Source organism: Macaca nemestrina, chromosome 9 (assembly GCF_043159975.1).
Source record: "Macaca nemestrina isolate mMacNem1 chromosome 9, mMacNem.hap1, whole genome shotgun sequence".
In the NCBI taxonomy this organism is placed as follows: Eukaryota; Metazoa; Chordata; class Mammalia; order Primates; family Cercopithecidae; genus Macaca; species Macaca nemestrina.
In genome coordinates, this window is record NC_092133.1 from 3,701,388 (window position 1) to 3,728,035 (window position 26,648).

Below are 26,648 nucleotides of genomic sequence, written 5' to 3' on the forward strand. Positions count from 1 at the left end.
GGGTACTCAAGCATCTTTCCAGAGCTGGTTCAACAAGGGCCCCTCCAGGCGAAGGCGATCTGGCTGGCCCAGGGGCTGCCTGGTCTGCTGCACACCACGCTTGCCCCACCCTGGGTGGCACCCGGGGCGTGTTTTCCACTTGGAATCAGTTGTTTGGAGCTCTGGCTCTGAATGAGCCACAGAGTCACAACACACCAGGGTGGCGAGGGGCCCCTGCATGGTGTTCCCTCCAGTGGCAGAGGGGGAGCTTGCCCGAGCTCCCATTGCTCCAAGATGCCTGCTGTCTCCATCATCACCACCGGATGATTTTCCTGTAGATGGAGACCCGGTGTAGGAGGTGCAAATGAGAGCCCAGGTGCTGCGCCTGACATTGCAAAGGAAGCCCAGGCAGTGGGCTGGCAAGGAGCACAGCTGGGGCTTGTCTCTCAGGGATAAACCTGGGACAGTGCTGAGAGAAGGGAGCCCCAGAGTCCTAGGGGCCAGCTGTGGCCTTGCACATTTCAGGGCCTCTGCATTTGGTTATATTAAGAAGATGGAGCTGGGCACAGTGGCTCACACCTGTAACCCCAGTGGAGGCCAAGGCAGAAGGATCCTCTGAGACCAGGAGTTGGAAACCAGCCTGGGTAATATAGCAAGACCCTGTGTCTAAGAATAAATAAATAAATAAAATTAACTGGGCGTGGTGGTGCATGCCTGTACTCCTAACTGCTTGGGAGGCTGAGGCGGGAGGATTGTTTGAGCCCAGGAGTTCAAGATGACAGTGAGCCATGGTTACGCCACTACACTCCAGCCTGGGAGACAGAGTGAGATTCTGACTCTTAAAAAGAAGATGTCTGTCAAGCTCATGGCTTCCTCTGCATTGCGTGGTCTACAGGAAGACTTGGTACACCAGGGAATCTGGAGCTTTTGTAGCCTTGGGGCTAGTGGGTGGCCCTTGGAGCCTAAAAGTGACCGAGGTCCCTGCACATCTCAATTCCTTGGGTTCCCATGGATCTGGAACAGCCAAATCCACTTACCCTGTGACGTGAGTTGGGGACTTGCAGAGGGTACTGGGGACTTAGGCGAGTGTGTATCCAGCCAGTCACAGGCAAGGTAATGATGGGGCTAAAGAGGGGGATGCCAGAGAGTGGGTGCCTCAGGAGAGAGGGCACCTACTCTCAGCCAACCTGCCTCCAACCTGGCCAGTAGGAGAGGCACCCACAGACTGGGGCTCTACCCTCTGTCAAGGCAGGTGGTTCCAGGGAGGGACCACAGCCAGGTCATCTTTCCCCTGGGCCTGCTGTCCTGTAGCTGTAGGGGTGAGCTGGACAGCTGACCCCCAGACAGCCCTCATATATCCACAGAGGGCTGGCAGGACTGCTGTCCTCCCCTTCCTGCCTCCTCCTCCTCCCTGATAGCTTCCATCTCTCTGCTTACTGGACTTCAGGGCACCAAGATGATGGGGGGCCTGTGATGCCCCATGACTGGGATGAAGTCCTGTAATGAGCCGCAGAGGCAGAGGGAGGAGACAAATTGCAAATAGTATTGAGGGGGAGACACTTGGACCAAAAGCCAGGCTGCCAGACTGGAGCACTCAATTTTTGTCTGAGTTTCAAAGGCAAAACAGCTGGCCTCCAGAAAGGAAGCCACATTACTCTCCTGGTGCTAAATCAGAAAAAAAAAAGATGTTTCCAGTGGATCTTTATGAAAATGACATTGATGGGAGGAGGGGAAGCGTGTGTTTGGGTATCTCTTATGGGCACTAGAAGCCAAGGCCACCATGTTAAAATATAAGGATGTGAAAGCATGTCTCAGGGAGCTAGGGTCACGTGGCCTGGGAGTGACCTGTCCATGGCTTTAGGATCAGGAGTAACAGAGAAGGTGGACCCCTCATCAGCTCAGCTGGCTTCGTTCGGGTCTGACTAGCTCTGGACGCAGGAAGCTTGGAGTGCGGGGGCCTTAGTGGGTTACTTAGTGCTGGAATCTAGGAACTTGAGAAAGCGGCTGCAGGTTGAGAGCTGTGGGCACCATCAGGGCATTAAGGCAGCCTCAGGGAAGGGGGGCCCTGGAGGCTTCTCTACCAAGTACGCAGCCCCCCTCAGTGCCTTACACAGACCCCCCATGCGCTGTGCTGATGCTGGGGCTGAGAGTGAGTGAGGAGCAGACTGCCTTTATTTCCCTTGCAATAACAACAGGAACAAAATAGCTTTGCTTCCTACCTGCAGCCAGTACTGTAGCAATTTACGCCATGGAATCTTCCTCCCCAAGGCAACCCCATGGGGTCCACACCAGGCTCCCCTGCATGATAACACCAGGTCCAGAGAAGCTGCAGAATGCACCCAGTGCATCCACCAGGCTCACACAGGGGATTGGGTGGCTGCTTTTGGAGCCCATCTGGATATTGGCAGGAGGCAAACCAACCTCAGTGCCCTGATGTGACAAGCCAGGTGTCCACGGTGGATGCAAGACACATCTCTTCCAGTGAAACACCTGGGTTATAGTGTGCGTGCCTTTCCTTGCAACTGAACAGCTGTACTGTCCATTGACTAGAATACAGAACATTAAAAAGCAAGTGTACACGCTTACACACACACGCCTCAGGGGTGGGCTCACACCGCCCACTTCCCCACTCCGGCACCCCCAGAAAGGTCCTCCCCCTGGGGGACCCGTGACTGGGCCTCCTGGGAGATTTAGGCGTAGGCGCTGCATAGACTCCGGGATTAAATGAACCTCCGCCTGTAGGTGAGCGGGCGGAGCAGGTGAGGAGGTGGCCTCAGGTGCACAGCCCAAAGCCCCTCCCAGAAAGGACACGCCCAGCCCGTGGCGCGGAGACGGCAGTTTCCATATTTAAAGGAGCATGGCCAGCTTCCTATCTGAAGTGTGTTTCCCCGGAGAGACCACCACCATTTGATCTATTTTTGATTAAAATGTAAAAATTAAAAATTAAATCAAATGGTAGCATAATTCCTCGGGGAAAACACACTTCGGTTATGAAGAATTCCCTGCAGTAACCCTGAGCCTCTTATGGCAGCATTGCCTCGTCTGTAGGTGGTCTTTTTATGTCACACATAATTAAGAGGAATGGCGGTGAGAACCACCGAAGACTGCCTTCTGCGTGGGGTCCCGCAGCTGGCGCTTCTGGAGCAGGTCCCGGGGGAGGCACCGGCGGGGGAGCGGCGTGCACAGGTGGGGCTGCCCACCTGCAGGGGGCCCGAGTGTGCCCCCTGAGCCACCCATTGCCGTGCCCCGTGCCCCATCCCTCGTGTCCCACGCCGAGCCTCGCCCCACCCCGTCCACCCCACTCCGTGCCACGCCCCTCGCCCCACTCCAAGCCCCACTAGCACCTCTCGCCCCACCCCTTGCACCCTGCCCCTTCCTGTGCCCCACGCCACGACCCGTCCCACGCCCCGCCTCATGCCCTGACCCACTCCCCGTCCCACGTTCCGTCTGCCCCGAGCCCTGCCACGTGCGTCCCTCTGTGCCGCGCGCCCCACGCCCAGCCCCACATCCCATGCCCCGAGCCCCACCCTGGTCCCAGTCCAGCACCTCACGCCCGGCCGGTGAGGTCGCATCCTGGGAAGGCGGGTGGCTCCTTTCTCCCCCGCACGTGGCAGGCACGTTCCCCACACGACAGATTCTGCGCAACAGCCACGCCCGGCGCCGTCAGACTTCCTGGGAAGCCACAGGTGACGCGGACCCGACTGCTCCTTAGCTGGGCCTCGAGTCCAGGCGATTGCATTTGCCTCCACGTTTTCACGCCCACGTGGCGGGACGCGGCTGTGACTTTCTGAGTCGTGACTTCACGTCCAATTGCGTGGGGTGTGGCTGGACATACCATGGCAGCCATTGACACCTTGGCTGCATTTATTTTTTGACACCTCTGCTTCAAATGAAAATACCAGAGAACAGAAACGGTCCCGGAACGAAGGTCTGGAGGCAGCTCCCAGGGGCGCCTCGCCGGGGGACGTCCTGGGGGTGCAGCTGCAGTGCTGGGGGGCGGGGCGTTGCTGTCCCTGTCCGCGCGGCACTGTGGGCGGGGCAGCCGGAGTTGGGGCTGTACGGTTTCTTACCTGCTAGTTTCAGTCCGAAGACATTTGACACCTGTGCGGGTTTCCTTTTCTGTTGCCAAAAGTTCTGGAAGCAGGGCCTCGGAGTCGGGAAGGAAATGCATTTCAGCAGCTGGGGAGAGCAGGCCTCGCCGACCTGCAGGCAGAGGGCACAATGCCTGGCGAGGTGCCTGCCCAGAGCCTGCCTGCCCTGCAAGAAAAAGCCATTCGGAGGCCCCAAGTGGCCAGTACTGGGACAAAGCTGTTCCCTGCCCTCAGGAAAGCCAGACCCACGCTGGATCAGGTCCTAAACTTTTTCCGTGGGGTGGGTTTTGTTCACCTCCACAGGCAGTGGGGGCCCCTGGACCCCAGAGACAGGGGGGACTGGGGGGACAGGGGGGACAGGGCAGGAGGGGCTGGTAGGGAGGCATCGGGGTGTGGCAGGCACTGGGGCATCAGCCAAATGCCAGTGATGGGCTGGTAGACCTGAACTCCAGCCTAGGTCTTCACCTCACTGAGTAAGGACCCTGCTTGCAATCCGCACACCTGTGTGCAGGGCTGGGCATTGCTGGTGGTAGTAATGGCCTCTCTGTTTGCACCTCTTGCCCCACAAGTCATAGGAAGCCCTTTCTGGGGTACAGAGGTGGCGAGGGTACATCCCCAGAGGAAGTCTGTGACTTCCCAAGGCTGAGAAGCCGTCCGTTGACAAATGGATCCACTGGGTCATCTGGTTCATGATTTCCCCTCCATCATGCTGGCAACTTGCACGCGCCCCTTCCATCAGAAACCAAATGGGATTTAAGAGCCGAGCACCCCTTTCCCTGACTTTGCTCATGTGTAGCTGGGTGCACTTTGTAGCCCAGAGTGAGGCCTTTCCCAGCCCTTAGCAGAGCGAGCAGCTCACCTCAAGAGGCCCCCTTCCTCAAAGGCCACACCCAGGGTTCCCAGCCGCTGGCTCCCTGGCAGCCCTGGCTGCAGCAGAGCCTACCTGGCAGGTAGATGTGGAAGGAAGGAAGAAAAGCAAGCCCAGGAGTGAAGGGAAGCCTAGGCTGGTCTGGGCTGGAGGAGGCATCATGGGGTGCAGCCAAGACCTCTCCACATTCCTCCTCCAGCCACATCCCCATATCCTATTTCTTAAGTCACAGGGAATCTCACCTCCAGTTCCCAGCTCAGCCACCATCCAGGCTCAGCGTGTTCTCAAATGTCTCGGCCACTTTTCCCACCAAAGCTTCTCCTACCACAGTGCACCACTGGGTGGCTTCTCAGGTGCAGTCCCCAGACAGCATCCCCACAGCCTTGCAAGCTTTCCTGACCAGGTTCACAGGTTGGCCTGGTCAGACTGGAGGAAAGCAGCTGTCCCAAGCTAAAGTCCTATCCCTCTTTACCATCTCTCTCTCCCTCTCCTTTCCTCCCTCTCCCTCTCTCTCTTTCTCTCTCTCTCCCTGCTGCAGACTGCAAAGGCCCCTGGGCACTGTCCAGGTGCCCAGGCTGAGCCCCAACCCTAAGAGCGTCACCTCTGTAATGTGCAGAACTAAAAAGCCTCCAATCACTAGCTACAAGTAGGTTCCACCAGCAAGAGGTGGAGCTCTGCACTGCTGGGGCATCTGCTCCTTCATTTTGGTTTAACTGCCAGGATGGACGGTGCCCTTGTTATGCCAAGGCAGGGCATGAGCCCCTCTGGAACAGTGGGGTGGAGATGCTTCAACTCCTGGAAGACCACACCCCTCGGGGAGAACATCTGGGTATCAGGCACAGGAGAAAAGGCATGTCTGACTTGGCGGGAGAGCAGGGCACCTGCGGGTGCTGCCGAGGTGTGTTCCCCCAGCCTGCCCCTGGGTCTGGTCGTCAGTGTCATGGTTGAGGAGGGGAGAAGAAGACCAGGGCTGACAGAGGGGTTGGGGAGAGACCTGCTGCTGCTGGAACGAGCAAAGCTGCTGAGCCGCCCAGAGAGCGACGTGCAACACAGAGGGGTGGAGCTTCTCCCCACCTGCCCGTCTAGGTAACGGGCATCTTGTAAAAATCATACTTTCCAGTGGCTTATGGTTGATATTTAGGAGGAGCGTTAGATTTGGTGTGTCTTGTGTCTAGCCAGCTGATAACCTTTCCAATTTGTTTTAATGTTTTAACAAATTCCCTTCAATTTTCCAAGAATACCAGCATGTTTATAAGTAATGATGATTGATTTGTTTGCGGTATAACTCCTTGGGAAGAACACACTTAGATTATGAAGCATTCCCTGTGGTAACCTTGCGACTCACGGCAGCGTTGTCTCATCTGTTGGCGTTTTAATTATATCGGGTACTTAACTTTCTTATTTTAAAAAATGTATTGTTATGGAAAATTCAAACATACTCAAGTATGCTAGGCCAGTGAGCCTCGGTGCCCCTCGCTCGGCTGCAGTGAGCATCAGCGTTTTGCAGGCTTGCTTCCGCACCGTCTCCAAGGAGTTTTTCTCCTGGAGTGTCCCTTCCCATGCTGGCTCATGGCCAGGAGTGCTCCCCCAGCAAGGAGGCCTCCCGAAGCCCCATAGCCCTTGGTGCCCCCTCACTGAGCCGTAGGCCCCACCACTGTGGTCCCTTCATTCTACTTTTTTTTTTTTTTTTGAGACAGAGTTTCTCTCTTTCACCCAGGCTGGAGTACAGTGGCGCGATCTCAACTTCTGCCTCCCAGGTTCAAGCAGTTCTTCCGCCCCAGCCTCCTGAGTAGCTGGAATTAGAGGCACCCAGAGACAGGGTTTCACCATGTTGGCCAGGTTGGTCTCGAACTCTTGACCTCAGCTGATCCACCCACCTCAGCCTCCCCAGGTGTGAGCCATCACGCTGGCCCATTCTACTCTCTTGAATAAGGCGCTTCCCCATCTGGAGGCTGCAGGGTTGGGTGGAGAGTCTCAGGAGACTTGCTGCTGTCTTATTCTGATGTGTAGGAAGAATGTGACTCCAGTACTCAGTGTCTTACGAACCGAATAATCCACTTCCTAAGCCATTTTGCAAAAGAAGCCTTCACGTGATCTTCGTCTTGGAGAGACCCAGAACTCACACCACCCTGGCACGGCAGGCTAGCAATCAGGCTGCTCTGTCTGTATACAGGGACAGGCAGATGTCATGATATGGTCCTCGGTGCTCTTTCTGGACTGCTCAGCAACAGGTCAGCTGGGATTGGGGTGCCTTCAGCCCAAGAGGGACTGGGGACCGGGGGCATGGATCTTAAGCCTCCTGATGCTGGTTGCTGAACTTCCCAGCACTCCCTTAGGGAGGGGGCATCCAGGCTCAGATGACTCCCACCCCAGCTCCTCGTATTCCCTGCCAATGAGTGCACTCAGCCCGTGGAAAGAGAGAGTGGCAGGGGACAGGTCCCCTCCTGGGGCATCCTCACTAAGATGCCAAGAGATTGGAGCTTCCAGACCTCCCACTGCTGGCTTCAGAATCGGCTTCCCCAGGCAGGCCAGTTTCTTATCCCAAACCCTGCGCAATGCTGTGTGATTTGCCATGCCCCTAAATGGCTCATGCCCAGTGGCTCTCGGGGGGCAGCAATTTGGTAGTCCCCCACTATGCTTTCCTCAGATTCAGCCATGGTACTCTTGGGGAAGGCCATTGTCCCAAGCAGAAGAGCACATGAGACGTCAGGAGCCTTCCTAGGGGCAGAGGTCAGCCTCCCCGCCTGCTGCGCATGGATGAGAATCAGGCCCAGGGCATCCGCTGACTTGCAGGGCATGAGTGTGAATTTCATGGGTCCACTTGGCTGTGCCGCAGGATACCCAGCTAGCTAGTGAAACACTATTTCTGGGTGTGTCTGTGAGAACGTTTCTGGAAAAGGCCTTGATATCAGGAGACTGCATGAAACACTCATGAGATCAGTGTGGGCAGGCAGCATCCAGCTCCAGGGCTGAGTAGAACAGGAAGATGAGGAAGGCACCTTTGCTCTCTCTTGAGAGAGCTTGATCTGGGCCACCTGTCTTCTCCTGTCCTCAGACGCTGCTGCTCCTGGTTTTCCAGCCTTCAGACTCACACTGGGACTCACAGCCGGGCTCCCCTGGCTCTCAGGCCTTTGGGCTTGGACTGGAAATGCACCACCGGTGGTCCCAGGTCTCTGGCTTGCAGACAGCAGAGCGTGGGACGTCTCAGCCCCAAAAATCACATGAGCCAACCCCATAAGAAATCTTTCCCCATGTGTCTGTATATATCCTGTTGGTTCTCTTTCCCTGGAGACACTGGCCAATACACAGATGGACCGAGCAGCACCAGCTGGGCTACTGTCACTGTTCCCGGCTGCTGGGGTGACAGAGCAGCACCAGCTGGGCTAGTTCCCAGCTGCTGGGGTGACCAACTGTCCTGGTTTGTCTGAGACTGAGGCTTTCTTGGGATGCAGGACTTTTAGCACTAATACCAGAACATCCTGGGCAAACTGGGAAGAGTGGTGGCTCCACACGGTACCTGTCAAGCCCCTCCCTGCATCCTCCCTGCCTAGTGCAGCACTCCCCTGCCCTGCAGCCAGAGCCTGCTGGTTCATCACCCTCTCCTGCCTTGCTACCATCTCCGCCTCCTCCAGCTTAGCAGGAAAAAGCATACCCCGTCGTTGCTTACTGGCTGTGCTCTGCTACACTGAGGTGGGCTGTAGGCAGGGTCAGCAGATGATAATTGGGAGGGCAGCCCAGTGCCAAGTTCATTAATCCGGGAGGCCAAGACCAAGGACGGCCCCAGGCATGGCTCAGCCTGCGGGTGGGGAAGGGCCTGGGCAGTGGTCAGCGCCCACACCTCCGTCTGTCCTGGCAGGCCCTTTACTTCCCATCATTTAAAATGAGCAAACGCCAATTAATAAAATAATCCCCCATAACCATTTTTCTCCCAGATTGTGAGCCTGCATCAGAGGTAAGCCTGTAGGGAAGTGTTACACAGGCTTATCAAGACCTTAAGTGAGGCCGTGGGGCCCACCCTCATCCCAGGGGCCCCCAAGACACACGCTCCTGGATGAAATGAAGTGCAAACCAGGGGCTGCAAGGGAGCCACAGGCCAGGGCAGTCTTGCCTAGACAACGGCCTGGTATTCTCCAGTTACTGCATTTCTCTTCTGGTAAACAACATGCAACTGAAGACCCATTTCTCATGCACAAATGAGCAGTTCTGAACCTGAAACTTCAGTCAGTGGCTGGCCCCCTCTCTCAGGGCACCTGTCACCTGCTGGCCCAGTTGCTGCGGGGTCCATGCCTCCCTCCGTGCCGGTACCTGCTGGAAGAGGCCGCCGAATGTTACTCCCTGTCAAGAAAGAATTAAAGAGAGCATCTTGGGTAGGAAGCAATTGTGGAGGGTGGAAGTTTCTGGCCAGGCAAATAAATTGGATTTAAGTATATTACAGTCATAATCTTTTTCTGCCCCTCTCCAGACGGTCTCTGTACATGGAAAAATGAGAATGTATTCGCAGACAAAGCTTGACCTGAGGGAGACGCCTGCCGGAATCTGGATTTTCAATAACATAAGACAATAAAGCTTAGACTTCTAACCTGCCGCAATATGGGAAAAGTATAAAGAGCTTAGCTGCTAATAAAAGGGAAGGGTCTTCCCCTCATATTTGAAGATCCGGACCCCCCAGAAGGACACTTCATGAAGATCACACTGGGTTAGCCGGGATCATGCAGACACGAGGCCCCTTGTTGACCGATTGTCTGACAGTTGTCACGTATGGGTCTGATATTAATAAGACCTGCGTTGATTTCCTTGGGGTATTTTTGTCCCTGTGAGTGCACAGCCTCCTGTTGTGGCTCTAGCCTCGGTTGCACTGAGCTACAGTTGCCCTCGGCAGGATGCACAGGTGGGGCTCCCCTCCCCGAGGTGTGCACACCTTGCCAGTGGCACCTCCCTCGGTGGGTGGCTGGAGGGGAAGAGGAGACATGCTAAGGACAGGGGACAGAGTCAGGGCCACTCCCTTGGAGACCAGGCACCCTGGTCCACCCACAGCAGGCAGGGCTTGTGAACGGTGGGCTTGGGGGTGAGCTTTCTCTGGTTTTGCTTGCTCATCCAGTACTTCCTCCAGGATGTAAGTGGGTTGCTGGCAGTGTGACTGGGGTAAGTAACTGGGTGAAGTCAGCCGGAGGAAAGCGGCAGTGCTTAGTTAAAAGTGTTCTTTGACATGTAACATATGGCAGAAGCGGCAGCCCAGCCTTGGTGAATTTCAATGCTAAGAAGCCTTGTTGCTCACCCATCTCCTCCTGCAGTGCAGAGGGCATCGCCCTGTCCCCATGGTCCCCACCCAGACTTTCTCCAAGGGCACTTTTCAGTGTCATCTGCACTTTAAAATGCCATTGAGGCCAAGCTTTCCAAAATAGTCCAGTTCTGCTCGTACCAGGTGCATCCCTGAATCTGCACCTCAGAGGAGCCAGCCCCATCCATAGTGCACACATCCTCCTAGAGGTTTCGTCTCCAGTGCGGCCCCTGGTAGGAAGGGCGAGCAAAACGCGTGGGATGCTGGTGCTCCAGGACAGGCCCACACTCTGCACACCTGCTGGGCACCATTGTTCTCTGGGAACTTACACCCAGCACTCAGGGTCCTCTGGAGAGAAAGCAACACTGGACAGTGTGCACCTAGGTGGGCTGCATGCCTGACTCGCTGCTGTGTCATATTTTGGGAACCTTTCTACAGTGAGTCAGAACAATCTCCAAGCCATGTGGGCTTCCCACTTTGTCAAATGCCATTGAAACGCAGGATGCTCACAGGAACCAGGTGGCAGCTGGTGAGATGGGGACTGCCCCTTTCAGGGTGGAGGCTCCAGGCAGGGCTTGGAGAAATGGCCCAGCCCAGGGTGTTCTGGGAACCTGCAGAGGGAGCTGCCTGCTTCTGGGTCAATCAGGGCTGCCAAGAGCTGGAGCTGAGCCTTGAGATAGGGACCGCAGAGCCATCTCATCCCCTCCAGCCAGCATGGCAGCTGCCTGGACAGGTGCTTACCGTCGTCCTATGACAGGAGGGCCTGTGGTCTGTGGATGGTGTCCATGACCTATCGGGCTTGGGAGACCAGAGCTCAAGACCCCAGATGGGCTCCTGGTCAGACAGGCCTGGCATGGGAAGTGGGCACCCAGCTGTGTCACTCCCTAGTTGTGACTGGATCTTCCTGAGCCTCAGTTTCCCCATCAGAGTACAGGAGAAACATGGAGTTTCTATGAACCGAATTGGGTCCCCCTAAAATTCCTATGTTGAAGCCCTAATCCCCAGTGTGACCCTATTTGGAGATAGAGCCTACACAGAGGTAATAAGGGTTAGATGAGGTCCTAAGGATGGGGCCCAGATATGATCAAATTTGTGTCCTTATAAAAAGAGAAACCAGAGAGCTCACTGTCCCTCCCTCTCCACCAGGTGAAGATACAGCAAGAAGACAGGCATCTGTGAGCAAGGAAAGGAGGGCTTACCAGAACCCAGCCATGCTGGCAGCATGATCTCAGACCTCCAGCCTCCAGAATGGAGAGAAAATGAGTTTCTGTTGTTTAAGCCACACAGTCAGTGGCATTTTGTTATAGCAGCCTGAACAGACTAAGACATCACTGGGCAGATAACTGAATTAACCGTGTAAAGCACAGGCCCAGGATGCAGTGAGCACATGATGTGTGGTGGTCTACTCACTTCTCAGCTGTGTGATTTGCAGTCATTCTCATGTCTGCAAAATGGGAATCCTGGCAGCTACCACCCTAGAGGATAGGGAGGATAAAGCGAGATAGGACATGTGAGGGCACCATGTAAGCAGTGAGGGGGCAACTGACACCTGGGGAATTGCTGCCTGAATGCCCCACAACATAGGGGCCATGAGGCAGCTGCACCCCTTTGCAGCCTTTTAGGAGAGGGTAGTTCTTAGCCTCTGAAGGGCAGTGTTATGGCTGAACTGAGTCCCCCAAATTCATGTATTGATGTCCTAACCCCCAGTACATCAGAATGTGAGTATTTGGAGATAGGGTCTTTAAAAGTAACAAAGGTTAAATGAGGTCTTTGGGGTGGGTCCTAATCCAATATACCTGGTGCCTTTAGAAGAAGAGGAGGCAAAGACACAGATGAAATACACCAAAGGATGCCCATAGGATGACAGGGAGAAGGTGAGCATTAGCAAGCGGTGGAGAGGGGCCTCAGAGGAAACCATATCTGCTGACACTTTGATCTTGGACTTCCAGCCTCCTGGATGGTGAGAAAATAAATTTCTGTTGGTTAAACTACCCAGCCTGAGTTGCTTGATACAGGTTGATTTGTTCACAGCTGCCTCTGCCCTCAGCCTAGAGAGAGTTGGTCTTCTATTCTTCAACCTCCTCTGAAGGTTTTTCTGTCTGTCACTAAGTCACCTGCTCACCGGCCTCCCAGCTTTGTGACAGGTGAACAAAACACTTACATGTTAGAAAAAATATGAGCATGGCCTTAACTCCTACTGGACCTAAACCTCTTGCAAATAAAAACTACAAACTCTAGACAGAAAAGAAAAACAAAAAAATAAGCTCTACTCAATTATCTGCTTTAACCTTTGAACCACACAGGCTTTTAGGCAGTCTCAATGCATTTTAGCTAAGGATAAAATATTTAAACTGTGATTTGAGCTGATACTAAAAAGATGAATTTACCATTTAAGTTCAATCGAGAAAAAAATCAACATTCTCTGGAAGATTCGAACGGAGTCTAGAACCTCCACAACATAGTGTTCCTAACATTCAGGATACAATCTAAAATTGCTTGACATATGAAGAACCAAGAAAATGTGACCCAGTTTCCACCAAAAACTCAATCAACTGAGAACAATTCTGAGATGATCAAGATGTTGAAATTAAAAGACAAAGATTTTTAAAAAGATATTACAATGATACTCAATTAAGTAAAGGGACATATGCTGGCAGGAAAGAAAAAATAAGAAATCTCAGCTAAGAAACTGAAAATAAGGACCAAGTGAAAATTCTGGAACTGAAAAAAAGGCAATATCTGAAATTAAAGATTCACTGGATTGTCTTAATAGCGGAACAGAGAGGAGAAATGAAGATCAGTGAACTTGAATACAGATAAAATCTATTCTGGAGAGGGGAGAGAAAAATGATTTACAAATAATTAACAGAGCCATGGAAACCTAGGGGGTAATATCAAGAGGTGTAACATAGATATAATTTGAGTCCTATAAGGAAACAGAGGATGGAGCAGAAAAAAACATTTGAAGATGTAGTGGTCAAAACATGCCCTCAATTTGTTGTTGTGCCACGCAAATGTGAGATTCTGAAAGTTCAGTGAACTCCAAATTGGATTGTTTAGTCCTTTTCTTGTTTAGAGAAAATATGCAGTTTGCTTTCAGCACTCACTTAGATTTACATAAACATGCTCTTTTAGGCTGAAGCAACTCTGACTAATTTTCAGTGTGAAAATAAAATATAAAATATTCTTGGAGTTTTTTGTTTTTTGGTTTTATTTTTTGACGGAGTTTTGTTCTTGTCACTGAGGCTGGAGTACAATGGCACAATCTTGGCTCACTGCAACCTCCACCTCCGAGATTCAAGCGATTCTCCTGCCTCAGCCTCCTGAGTAGTTGGGATTACAGGCACATGCTACCATGCCTGGCTAATTTTTGTATTTTTAGTAGAGACAGAGTTTCACCATGTTGGCCAGGCTAGTCTCGAACTTCTGACCTCATGATCCACCTGCCTTGGCCTCCCAAAGTGCTGAGATTACAGGCGTGAGCCACTGCACCTGGCCTCTTGGAGTTATTTCTAAACAGAGCTCACATCAGAATTGTCTGAATCATCAGAACTGTCTATTCCACATAAATCTGATTCATCAGATGAATCTTTGGCCAACAACTGTTTGAGAATGATGTTAACATCACGTGTAGGAAGGCTACATTTTCTAGCATTCGACATTTTCAGCAATCAAGAATTATTGTATTTCGTAAATGAAAACATCACTGCTGAAAACAGAATGCTATAAATAGAATGATGTATTTTGTTTCCAAAGTTGATATACCGGAGTGATGCAAAAATAATAATAAAAGTGAGACATTCTGTGGCAAAATTATCTCAGGGTAAACACTGCAGTGCCAACCCAAGTATTCTCAGAGAAAACAGGCAAAGGGTTAAAGAAATCTATGCCTATATGTTATTGTTAAATTGCTGAAAACCAAAAGAAAGATGAAATCCTTAAAGCACCCAGAGAAAACTAGAGACATTACACATGGAGGAATATGATTTCAATAACTGCAGACTTCTCAAAACTATGAGGCCACAAAGCAGTGGAACAATATCTTTAAAATTCTGGAAAAAGAAACTGTCAACCTAGAATTCTGTAATCAGAATAAAGGTAAAATTAAACTATTTTCAGATCAAAGAAAACTTAGAAGTTCTTTGAAGGGAGATGATATCAGTTGGAAATTCAGATTTAAAGAAGTAATGAAGAGTATTAAAACTGGGAAAGGTGTCACTTTCCCAGAAATGAGGAACACAAAACAGAGGGAAGAAACAGAAAATGAATAATAAATTAGTACACCAACTCTAACCATATCAAAAATCATGTTAAATGTTAGTGGACTGAGCATTATAATTAAAAGGCAGAGATTGTCAGACTAGATTTTAAGAAACAATATCCACATTTCACAAGCATTAGGAAGGCTGCTATCAAAAAAAGAGAAAAGGACAGATGTTGAAAAGGATGTGGAGAAATCAGAGCCCTTGTACCATGTTGGTAGAAAATGTAAAATGGCACAGCTGCTATGGAAAACAATTTGGCAGTTCCAAAAAATTAAACATAGAATTTCCATATGATCCAGCAATTCCACTTCTGTGTATATATCCAAAATAATTCAAAGCAGAGTTTCAGAGAAATATTTATACACCCATGACACACACATTCATAGCAGTATTATTCACAATAGCTAAAAGGTAGAACCAAAGTTTATGGACAGATGAGTGAACAGACAAATGTGGTATATCCAAACAAAGGAATAGTATTTAACCTTAATAAAGAAGTAAATTCTGATACATGATACAACATGGCTAAACCTTGAGGACATTATGCTAAGTGAAATAAGCCAGTCATAAAAAGACAAATACTGCATGATTCCACTTACCTAAGATATCTGGAGTAGACAAACTTACAGAAACAGAATGGTTGTTGCCAGGGGCTGGAGAAAGAGAGAAATGGGGAGTTATTGTTAATGGATGACATGGTTTGGGTCTGTGTCCCCACTCAAATCTCAAGTTGAATTGTAACCCACAGTGTTGGAAGAGGGGCCTGGTAGGAGGTGACTGGATCATTAGTGGATTTCCGCTTGCTGTTCTCATGATAGTGAGTGAGTCCTCATGAGATCTGGTTGTTTACATGTGTAGCACCTCCCCCTTCTCTCTTTTCCTCCTGCTCCAACCGTATGCCTTCTTCCTCTTCACCTTATGCCATAATTATAAGTTTCCTGAGGTCTGTCCAGCCATTCTTCCTATACATCCTGCAGAACTGTGAGCCAATTAAACCTCTTTTCTTTATAGATCACTCAGTCTCAGGTAGTTCTTTGTAGCAATGCAAGAATGGACCAATCCAATGGGTATAGAGTTTGTTTTGTAAGGTGACAAAGTTCTAGAGATTGGTTGCATAACAATGTAAATATACTTGACACTACTGAACTGTGCATTTAAAAATGGTTAAGGTGATAAATTACATATTATCTGTATTTTAACACAACAAAAAGTGACTTTTTTTCAATGCAAGACCTAGCTGTAAAAATTATTTTAAGAATTCACTTCAAATATGAAAACTTGGACAGACTGACCATAAATAGTCAGAGAAAGATATACCATGCAGCCAGTAAGCACAAGAAAACTGGACTGATGGCCAGGCACGGTGGCTCACACTGGTAATCCCAGCACTTTGGGGAGCTGAGGCAGGTGGATCACGAGGTCAGGAGTTCAAGACCAACCTGGCCAACATAGTGGAACCTCGTCTCTACTAAAAATACAAAAATTAGCCAGGCGAGGTGGCGCATGCCTGTAGTCCCAGCTACTCAGGAGGCTGAGGCAGGAGAATTGCTTGAACCCGTGAGGTGGAGGTTGCAGCTAGCTGAGATCACACCATTGCACTCCAGCCTTGGCAACAGTGTGAAACTCCATCTCAAATAAAAAAAGAAAGAAAGAAAAAGAAAACTGGGGTGGCTGCATTAATATCCAATGAAACCAAATGCAAGACAAAGAGCATTAAAAGCAATAAAGAGGCCGGGCACAGTGGCTCATGCCTATAATCCCAGCACTTTGGGAGGCTGAGGTAGGCGGACCACGAGGTCAGGAGATTGAGACCATCCTGGCTAACACGGTGAAACTCCGTCTCTACTAAAAAAATGAATGAATGAATGAATGAATGAATGAATAAATAAATAAATAAATAAAAAATTAGCCGGGCGTGGTGGCACATGCCTGTAGTCCCAGCTACTTGGAAGGCTGAGGCAGAAGAATGGCGTGAACCCAGGAGGCAGAGCTTGCAGTGAGCCGAGATCACGCCACTGCATCCAGCCTGGGCAACAGAGCAAGACACTGTCTCAGAAAAAAAAAAAAAAAAAAAAGGCGATAAAGAGGGACACTTCATGACGATGAAAGAGTCCATTTATCAGAAAGTCATCACGATCGCAAACATGTGTGCACCTAATAAAAGAAGAAATAGACAATCATACAGTCTTAGAGATTTTAGCAGCCATTTCCCAGTAATTGATAGAACAAATAGAGAAAAGTTCAGTTAAAATATAGGTTATATAAAAAGATGATCAAAGACCTTGTCCTAATTGGTGTTTATACTATACCCTGCAACTTCAGAATACACATTCTTTTCAAGTGTGTGGCATGTTCTGAAAGATAGACCACCACATTCTGGGGCACATAACAAGTCTTTTTTTTTTTTTGAGACGGAGTCTCGCTCTGTCGCCCAGGCTGGAGTGTAGTGGCCGGATCTCAGCTCACTGCAAGCTCCGCCTCCCGGGTTTACGCCATTCTCCTGCCTCAGCCTCCCGAGTAGCTGGGACTACAGGCGCCCGCCACCTCGCCCGGCTAGTTTTTTTGTATTTTGTAGTAGAGACGGGGTTTCACCGTGTTAGCCAGGATGGTCTCGATCTCCTGACCTCGTGATCCGCCTGTCTCGGCCTCCCAAAGTGCTGGGATTACAGGCTTGAGCCACCGCGCCCGGCTAACAAGTCTTAATACAGTTAAACAATTGAGATAATGCAGGAGGTGTACATCAACAAAAATGGACTAAGTTAGAAATCAATACTAATAAGATATCTGGAAAAATTCCTGTTAGACAGAATAAGGTCACCCCCCACCCCACAAGGTATCCATATCCTAATCCCTGGAACCTGGGAATGTATTTCATGGGAAAGGAGAATTAAGGTTGCAGATGGAATTAAGGCTACTAGGCAGCTGACTCAGAGAATAGGAATATTATTTTGGGTTGTCTGGCTGGGGGCAATGTAATTACAGAGGCCTCTTAACATGGAAGAGGGAAGAGCAGAAGCAATCAGAAGGGTGTAATGTGAAAAAGTTTCCGCCAGCCATTGCTGGCTTTGAGGATAAAGGAGGTGGCCATGAGCCGAGGCGCACAGGTGGCCTCTAGAATCCAGGAAAAGCAAGAAAATCAATTCTCTCCCAGAACCTCTGGAGAGGAAAGCAAATCGCCTGGTGCCTTCAGTTTAGCCCAGTGAAACCCATGTTGGACTTCTGACTCACAGAACTCTAAAATAATAAATTTTGTGTTGTCACTAAATTTGTGGTAACTTGTTGTGGCAGCAATAGAAAATTAATACAACCCCCAATTTCAATTCACTAGGGTTGTTACAATAATTAGGCTTAATTAAAATTAGGAGGTTAGAAACCAAAGAGGAGCGTGTATTGGAGGAGAGCTACACCTGGCTCCTCCCGTGACTCCCTTCCCTGGCACTGCAGTGGGGTTTGGACAGCAATGTTCACCTTTTTCACAGTTGGCTGCACGAGCAATTCCCATACCCAGCATAGTGGTTGGATAGTGTCCATTCAAAAATTCATGTCCACCCAGAACCTCAGAATATGACCTTATTTGGAAGTAGCGTTTTTGCAGATGTAACTAAGGCTCGAGATGAGATCCTGCTGGATGAGGGTGGATGAAAGGACTCAGACACGGAGGAGAAGGCGCTGTGACCGTGAATGCCAACACTGGGTGATGCATCCACAAGCCACGGAGTTGAAGGATGCTGGCAGCCCCTAGAAGCTGGGACAGAGGCATGGGATGGGTTTTCCCTCAGGGCTTCCCAAAGGAACCAGCCCTGCCCACACCTTGATTTCAGACATTAGCCTCTAGAACTGTCAGATAATACACCTCTGTTGGCTTAGGTCACCCAGTTGGTGGTCTATTATGGCAGCCATAGGAAAACAATCTGCCCAGCGTGCTGGTCTCCTGAACTACCACCACCAGAAGCAAATGCCCAAGGGCTCCAGGGAGAAACAGGCTGCAGCGCCGGCCGGCAGGAGCAGACACGGGGAATCACACTCACTTCCTTCTTGGGCTTTTCTGGACTCATGCTGCCCACAGTGAAGCTCCTGAGGCATCGGTGGTTTTCCCTCTACCTTCATGGCAGCCCTGACCCAGGAGCTGGCCTGGCTTCCTGCCCCTGTCCATTCCCTGGGTGCTGGCCTAGGCCCGATACCTGCTCTGCCCAGGGCCACGGCGGCAGCAGGAATCCCTATGGTCATGGCTGGGGCCTCATTGGAGGCCACATCACCTCTTATACCCTGAAGCCACTCAGCCTCTGGGACTTGTGGGTGAGTAGTCTGGGCCCACACACTGGGTCACCCCTCTTTGCCTTTCCTTCTCAAGATTCCTTTCAGGTCAGACAGAGCTGTGGGGTCAGGGGACCCCTGCCCTGCCGGTCCCCTACAATTGCCAGCTGCTGAGGACTTGCCCAGAGCCCACCTCTCACTCAGGCCAGGCGAGGCATCTGGGTTGTTGCCAGAGAGGACGGTGCAGCCGGCTGGCTGGGCTCACCCAAGGAAGGGAGGCCCTGGTGCTGTTGGCTGTGAGCCCAAGCAATGCACAGGACCAAAGGGAGAGTCCCCGCCCACCGCCCAGGGCTGCTGATTCTACACAAGGCGCATTTGGAATGGTGGTGCCTGAAGTGTCTGGCCTAGGCTAAGGCCCTCAGAGGCAGGCACTTAGCACAAAAGACAGTCGTCCATTCAGGATTCAGACGTACCAGGGGGTCAACGCCTTCAACAGGACAAGTAGTTGAGCAGAGGGCTTGGGACCCTACATCCAGGGAGGGCCCTCGCCAGGGGCAGAGGGACGCCTCGCCAGGTCCTCCTGCTGAGACAAGTTGGGGAGGCAGCAGGTGAAGCTCTGCATGTGATGCCCACAGCACATGCGCTGAGGAAGGGGTCTCGGCCCCCGAGGCGAGCAGAGCAGCACCTGGGCCTTCAGGAAATGTCCTGATTATTCCAAGCAGCTGCGAGCGAAAGTCTCAGAGCGGAGGGGCCGGGGGTTGCGAGGATTGGGGTAGTGGCCGTTCGGGGTCTCAGGATGCCCGTAGAGAGGAGGTGTTCAGGCATCTGCAGTCAAAGCTGCTGGAGTCCCAGCTCTGAAAGTGATGCTCACCTGAGCCCTGCCTGCAGCCTTGGCTCTTGCTGAATTAACGCTAACTCAGCCCACCCTAGCTTCACCCGGCGGTGGGATAGCGAGCCCGCAGGTGGGACTGTAGCGTATCCTTCCCCGTCTCCCTGAACACTAACTCCCAGTCTACCCTAACTTCACGTCATGGTGGGATAGCGAGTCCCTGGGTGGGACTGTAGCGTATCCTTCCCCGTCTTCCTGAATTAACGCTAACTCAGCCCACCCTAGCTTCACCCAGCGGTGGGATAGTGAGTCCCCAGGTGGGACTGTAGCGCAACCTTCCCCGCCTTCCTGAATGCTAACTCTCAGTCTACCTTTAATTTGATTTCGCTGGCGGGATAGCGGTCCCACACAGGGGAATGCAGTCACCCTTCTCCATCCCAACAGCTCTGGGGGCAGAGTGTGGCCCGATGTCCCCGGCTGGCCGTGGTCCACTCAGGGTGTGCAGGTTTGGGGGCAGGGTGTGGCCCGATGTCCCCGGCTGGCTGTGGTCCGCTCAGGGTGTGCAGGTTTGGGGGCAGGGTGTGGCCCGATGTCCCCGGCTGGCCGTGGTCTCCTCAGGGTGTGCAGGTTTGGGGACAGGGTGTGGGCCTATGTTCCCAGCTGGCCGTGGTCTCCTCAGGGTGTGCAGGTTTGGGGGCAGGGTGTGGGGTGGTGGGCAGGCGTGTGGGTCAGGGGAGGCTGTGGGTTCCTCCACCCCATCGCCAGGCCTTGTTTGGAAATGGGGCACAGGGAGACTGTGAGATGGCAACAGTGAGGGCAGCACGGTGGCCTCTGACTGGGGACGGTGTTGGCACCTCTGGGCGGCCTGGAGTCTGTTCCAGCAAAGTGGCAGTGGACACGGGGACATTTCTACTCAAACAAAACTCTTCAGGAGCGGCGAGCGTGTCGGGCAGCACACGTGGACGTTTCTCACTAGAGCTCCCCCAGGGCCTGGCAGCAGGTAGGCGGTGAGTGTGGGAAACTTCCCCTCACTCGGAACCCCTCGGAGCCAAGGGGCACTTAGGCTCGGGCTGACAGCCTGAGGACTCAGGGCTGGTGGGTGCTCACTGTCAGCCTCCTGCCTCCCACAGAGGGCTGTGCTCCCTGGAGGACTGTGGGCACGGGGTCCTGCCAGAGGCACCTGTTTCTCCCCAGTGGTCCAGGGTTCATATGACCTCTTGATGGCCAAAGAGCCACAGATGTGGGGAGGTCCCCGCCCCCTTGTTCTCCAGGCTTGGGAGCTTGGCTGCTGGAGGTGAGAAGCTCGGTGGGCCCAGTTTTGGCTCGTGGGTCACTTGTGGCTGCAGGTCACCAGTGTCCATCTGACCAACAGGACTGTTTCTCACTGGAGCCCGACAAGCAAATGGTGCCACACGGAGGAATGCCAATTCCCTGCCCCTTTTTTTTTGTATATATATATTTTGAGATGGAGTCTTGCTCTATCACCCAGGCTGGAGTGCAGTGACGTGATCTCAGCTCACTGCAACATTCACCTCCAGGGTTCAAGTGATTCTCCTGCCTCAGCCTCCTGAGTAGGGGGGACTACAGGCACCCACCACCATGCCTGGCTAATTTTTGAATTTTTAGTAGAGTCAGAATTTCACCATATTGGCCAGGCGGGTCTCAAACTCCTGACCTTGTGATCCCAAAGGGCTGGGATTACAGGCGTGAGCCACTGTGCCTGGCTCCTTTTGTATATTTTGGTATGCATGGAGAGGTGTTTATTACCTGAACATGGTGCCCAAATTACCTGCCCCCAACCCCCACACTGGTCAGCACTGGAGCTCTGGTGCAAAGCTGACCTCTGGGATCGTTTTGTGGATTCTCAAGGGCTGTGAGGGGAAAAACATTTCAAATTAGGGAGGATGCCCAGTAACTGGGAGCACTTGGAATCTCCAGTCTCACAAACACAACCACGTCTAAATGTAATTCAAAGAGAGGAAAAATTACTCTCCATGAATATCCCTTGAAATTGCCCAGCAGAGAATACTCTGGAGCCGCACGTGGATGCATCCCAAGTTCTCTGGAATGAGGATGTGAAGAGCATCCAGGCTGGCATCCCCTGGATAGTATCGCACAGGCAGTGTGGAGCCTGAAGAAGCACAGGCAGGTGCAGTGTGGACAGCAGCATGGATGTCCAGCCACCCAAGTGTCCCCTCGCCCTTCAACCACAAATCCCACTGTCAGTGCTGCAGACAAACACAGTTCACTCCATAAGATCACCCATGAAATGGGAGCGCCTGACCACGTGCCTGGAAATGTGAAAGGATAATTCTCAGCACTGTGAGCGGCTCCTGACACTGTTCATGGGAACCATTTGCCTGTAAACACAGACGTTAAAACACATCCTTCTTGGCACATGGCAGGGTATCAACCAGCGAATCAGTCAAAATACAGAATTCTAAGGACAAATGAATAAGATCACGGAGGCTTGCTGTGTTCATCTGCTGGGGCTGACCAAATGCCATCACCTGGGGCAGGATGTTAACAACGTGTTTATTCTCTCAGAGTCTGCAGGCTGGAAGTTCAAGATCAAGGTGCCAATAGGTGGGTTTCCCCTGAAGCCCCTCCTCCTGGCTTGCAGACAGCAAAGGTGCTGTGTCCTCGCCTGGCCTTACCCTCTGTGCACGCATCCCTGGTGCCGCTCCCTCTTATGATAAGGATGCCAGTCCCACTGCATTACGGCCCCACCCTTAGGACTTCATTTAACCTCTGTTACCTCCTTAAAGGCCCCAATTCCAAACATAGTCACAATGGGGGTCAGGGTTTGGAGCTATGAACCAGAAGGGGCACAGTTCAGCCCCTGACACACAGCAACATGCTCTCCTTCCCGGCTTGAGTGTTGGTTAAAGCTCCTGCTTGGCTTTGGCCCATAGAATCTCACAGGACCCAGAAGAGAAGCTTGCCCATCACTGCTCTGAAGCAGGGAGCCTGGGCCGACGGCCCTGGGGTGAGGGCCTGCCCCGCACCAGCCATGCTGCTGGAGGTTTCTGCACCTCATCTTTGATCTTTGTCACACCTGCAAGGCCAGGGGTAACAGTCCCATTTGCAGATGGTGGAACTGAGTTTCTAGGAGGTGAAGTCATTTTCCCAAGGCCGCTGGGCTCGTGTGTCCAGGCCCTGGAGACAGAGTCGGGCCATAGACTTTCCTGGCCTTGTCCGGGGTGAGAAACAAACGCATGATGTGCCCATGCACCCTGCGGATAGCATTAAACGGCCACACTTATGGGCACGGGGTGCATCTCAGAAGCATTTTGTGAACCATCCTGTCTCCAATTTGCACTTTTTGTGTACTTTTAAAAGGCAACTTGTAACCTGCTACCAATGACTGTAAAAGAAAATGAACTTCCAGCCACCTCTTACACCTGCATTTCGTGAATGTCTGCTGACCTCAGCAGGAGCAAGAGTTTCTCGAGTGGGAGTGAGTTGGTCTTAGGGGATGAGTGTGCGCAGCAGGCTCTTGTGAGGCTGTTTCCATCATCTGCAGGAGACGGGCACAGGCAGAAGACAGGCACAGGCAGGAGACGGGCACAGGCAGGAGATGGGCACAGGCAGGAGATGGGCACAGGCAGGAGATGGGCACAGGCAGGAGACGGGCACAGGCAGGAGAAGGGCACAGGCAGGAGACGGGCACAGGCAGGAGATGGGCACAGACAGGAAATGGGTACAGACGGGAGATGGGTACAGGCAGGAGACGGGCACAGGCAGGAGATGGGCACATGCAGGAGACGGGCACAGGCAGGAGATGGGCACAGATGGGAAATGGGTACAGACAGGAGACAGGCACAGGCAGGAGATGGGCATAGATGGGAAATGGGTACAGACAGGAGATGGGCACAGGCAGGAGATGGGTACAGGCAGGAGATGGGTACAGGCAGGAGATGGGCATAGGCAGGAGATGGGTACAGGCAGGAGCTGGGCACAGACAGGAGGTGGGCACAGGCAGGAGACAGGCACAGGTGGGAGACGGGTACAGGCGGGAGATGGGCACAGGCAGGAGATGGGTACAGGTGGGAGACGGGCACAGGCAGGAGATGGGCACAGGCAGGAGATGGGTATAGATGGGAGATGGGCACAGGAAGGAGATGAGCACAGGTGGGAGATGGGTACAGGTGGGAGATGGGCACAGGCAGGAGATGGGCACAGGCAGGAGCTGGGCACAGGCTGGAGACAGGTATAGATGGGAGATGGGCACAGGCAGGAGATGGGCACAGGCAGGAGACAGGTATAGATGGGAGATGGGCACAGGAAGGAGATAGGCACAGGCGGGAGACGGATACAGGTGGGAGATAGGTACAGGTAGGAGATGGACAGAGGCAGGAGACAGGCACAGGCAGGAGACAGGCACAGGCAGAAGGTGGCCAGAAGTGTGCCAGGGGGACAGGCTTGAAGTGGGGTGGGATGTGGGCGAACAGGGTGGGCCCTGGGGAAAAGCTACTCCAGGTCTCTGCTCCTGGTGCATCCCGCGGGGCCGGGGCAGCTCTTCATGGCATCACAGAGACAGGGTAGTGGGCCACTAGGGACCAGGCTGCCGGGCAAACACTGCCACCTTGTCCATTGGAGAGCTGAGGCCATGGCTGTCTTGTTCTAACACATCAGCAATTGCAGGACGACTTCCTGAGCGAGGACGTGAAGTGGGAGTGAAGCCTGTCGGGAAGGGGTCACACACTGATTCTCACCAGGGCACAGTCTGGAATGAAGGAGACCAGGCCCAGTGCCCTGGGGGGGCGGAACCATCCTTACCACCTTGGCTTGCACAGAGAAGGTGACTGTGGCTCCTGGGGAGGCCTGTCCTGCCAAGCCAGTGGGGTCCTGGGCCCAGGATGAGCAGTCTGGATGACACATGGCTCTGGGGTCTGGCCTCCGTGGACTCATGCCTTCTGCACCAAGGTGCCCTGGCTGGGCCTGGACCAGGTTGGAGGAGGCAGATGGTGAGGCACACCAGGGTGGGGAGGGAGGTCTGGGAACACGTCCCATCCTGCCCCAGTATGTCTGCAGGAACCCTGAAGCTCTTTGACCCCGAAGTGGCCCTGCTTGCCCCACCCAGCTCTGTGCCCCATGCCCACCTAGGCTCCTAGGACAGCCAGCCCCAGTGCTCCCCACCCAGGAGTCTGGATGGTCAAAAGAGGCGCCCTCTCCAACCTCGTGAAGCAGGGCTTAGAAGTGCATGTGGCTGCTGCTGATTATAAACAGAATTGCCTAAATGCAGGGAATTTGAATTTAATGTCAAAATGTCAGCCATGGTCACTGTGAATGCGAGCTGGGTGACTGTCCTGTTAGCAAATCGAGCATGGGGCTGAGGTGGTTCCCACGTCCTTCTAAGAGGAAAACTACTCTTGGCCTCACTCCTCCCTCTTGTGCAGGCTGATGCCACCTGAGAGAGCAGGGGGTGCAGGACAGTGGGTGGCACCCTGTGGGCAGACCAGCAGGGTCCCCCAGTGACACATCACGGGGGCTGGATCACCTCATCCGTCAAATGGGCATAGGAGCATCTCCCTCACTGGATGTGGGGAAGGACGAACCCATCCAGGCAACGCGAGCTTGGCCCCCATTCTGACAAATGTCAAGCCCTTGACAAACAGCAACAGTTGCTTCTCTAATCCCTGCTTTGCCAACAAGGCCCAACTATTGCCTCTTTAAGTACATGTAAAGTTCAGTTCAGCTGAATGTTCCTCTTTGGTGATTCATTCGTGAGTGCCCCTGTGGGCCGGGGACAGCCTCCAGGACCTGCGTGCAGGAGGGGGAGGCAGGTGCAGATGTAGATGATATAATAACACCCCCTGAGGTCATTGGAAAAGTGGGCTGTGCGGCAGCAAAGGAAACCCAGAGGATGGGGCAGGGCCCAGGAAGGCAAGGAGCCCATGGAGCAGTGAGAGGGAATGAGGGCTTTGTGCTGGGGGTGCCCCATGCTGCCTTGGCAGGGCAACCCAACGGTGAAGGGTGGGTGGGCTGCAGCATGGGCTGCAGGGAGCTGATTTTTTCCAGTGGCTACCTGAATCCCTGAATTAATTTTCTAGGGCTGCCATCGCAACAAATGGCTGCAAACTTGGATGGCTGAAAACAACAGACATTTATTCTTCCACAGTTCTGGAGGCCAGAAGTCCAAAATCAAGGTGTCTGCAGAGCAGTGCTCTCTCCCAGGGCTCCGGGGTGGTTTCCGTCTGGCCTCTGGGTTCTCAGTGCTCTCTGGGTTCCATGGCTTGCAGCTGCTGCATCCCATCTCCCTCTCCAGCATCACATGACCGTCTTCCTCTGTCTGTGTGTCATTTCTTCTCCTCATAAGGACAGCAGTCCCTGGGTTAGGGCCCACTCTAATCCAGCATGACCTCTTAACTAACAGCGTCTGCAGAGACCCTATTTCCAACAAGTTCCATTCTGTAGCGCCAAGTGGATGTGGATTGCGGGGGACACTGTGCAACCCACTCCAGTCTTTTTGGGAAGTCTAAAGAGCAGCCCCTGTGCCCCCAGCTTGGGATGACTTTGGTTTTTATTCTCCAAGTGATGCCTGTAACGCCCCCAAAGTCTCATGTGATAGCGATGGATATCTGCAAGTGTTTTGCATTCTCCACGATGAAAACAGCACGGGCAGGAGTTCTGTCCAGGTTAGCCGAGCGGCCCTGTGCTCTCTTCTGGGGAGGGGAGGTGCTTCCCCTGAAGCCTAAACTAAGCCCTACAGCAATGACAACGGGGCAATGGGTGGGGAAGGAGCTGCTGGCCTCAGGCTCCAGCCACTAAAGGGCTGAGCTCCTCCTGGCATCCCTGGACACTCCATTTTTGCCCCTCTCCACTGGCTGCACTCGCTGCAGCTTCCACCACCACTTTAGATTGGATTCATTTAACCAGACTTCATAGGGCTCATCTGCTTGCCCATGGTAGACACAAAACAGGAACTGGCTCAAGCAGAAAGAATGACTCAGCGAAAACACTTGGCGACGCCTCAAGAGCCACTAAGCTACTAGAAAAGCAAGAATGAGCCAGACTCTGGACACAAGCTCCAGGCCACAGATGCCCCCGGGGCCCTCCTGCTCCTTCCCCACTCGCCTCT

At 52.6% G+C, this 26,648-nt stretch overlaps 1 long non-coding RNA gene across 1 annotated transcript; it reads left to right on the plus strand.

The window, feature by feature from the left end:
- The first annotated feature begins 6,694 nt into the window (after positions 1 to 6,694).
- LOC139356034 (uncharacterized) lies at positions 6,695 to 9,338 on the plus strand. Its single transcript, XR_011607404.1, has 3 exons — positions 6,695 to 6,777; positions 6,949 to 7,169; positions 8,490 to 9,338. It is a non-coding gene; the product is annotated as an uncharacterized lncRNA (long non-coding RNA).
- The last annotated feature ends 17,310 nt before the right edge of the window (positions 9,339 to 26,648 follow it).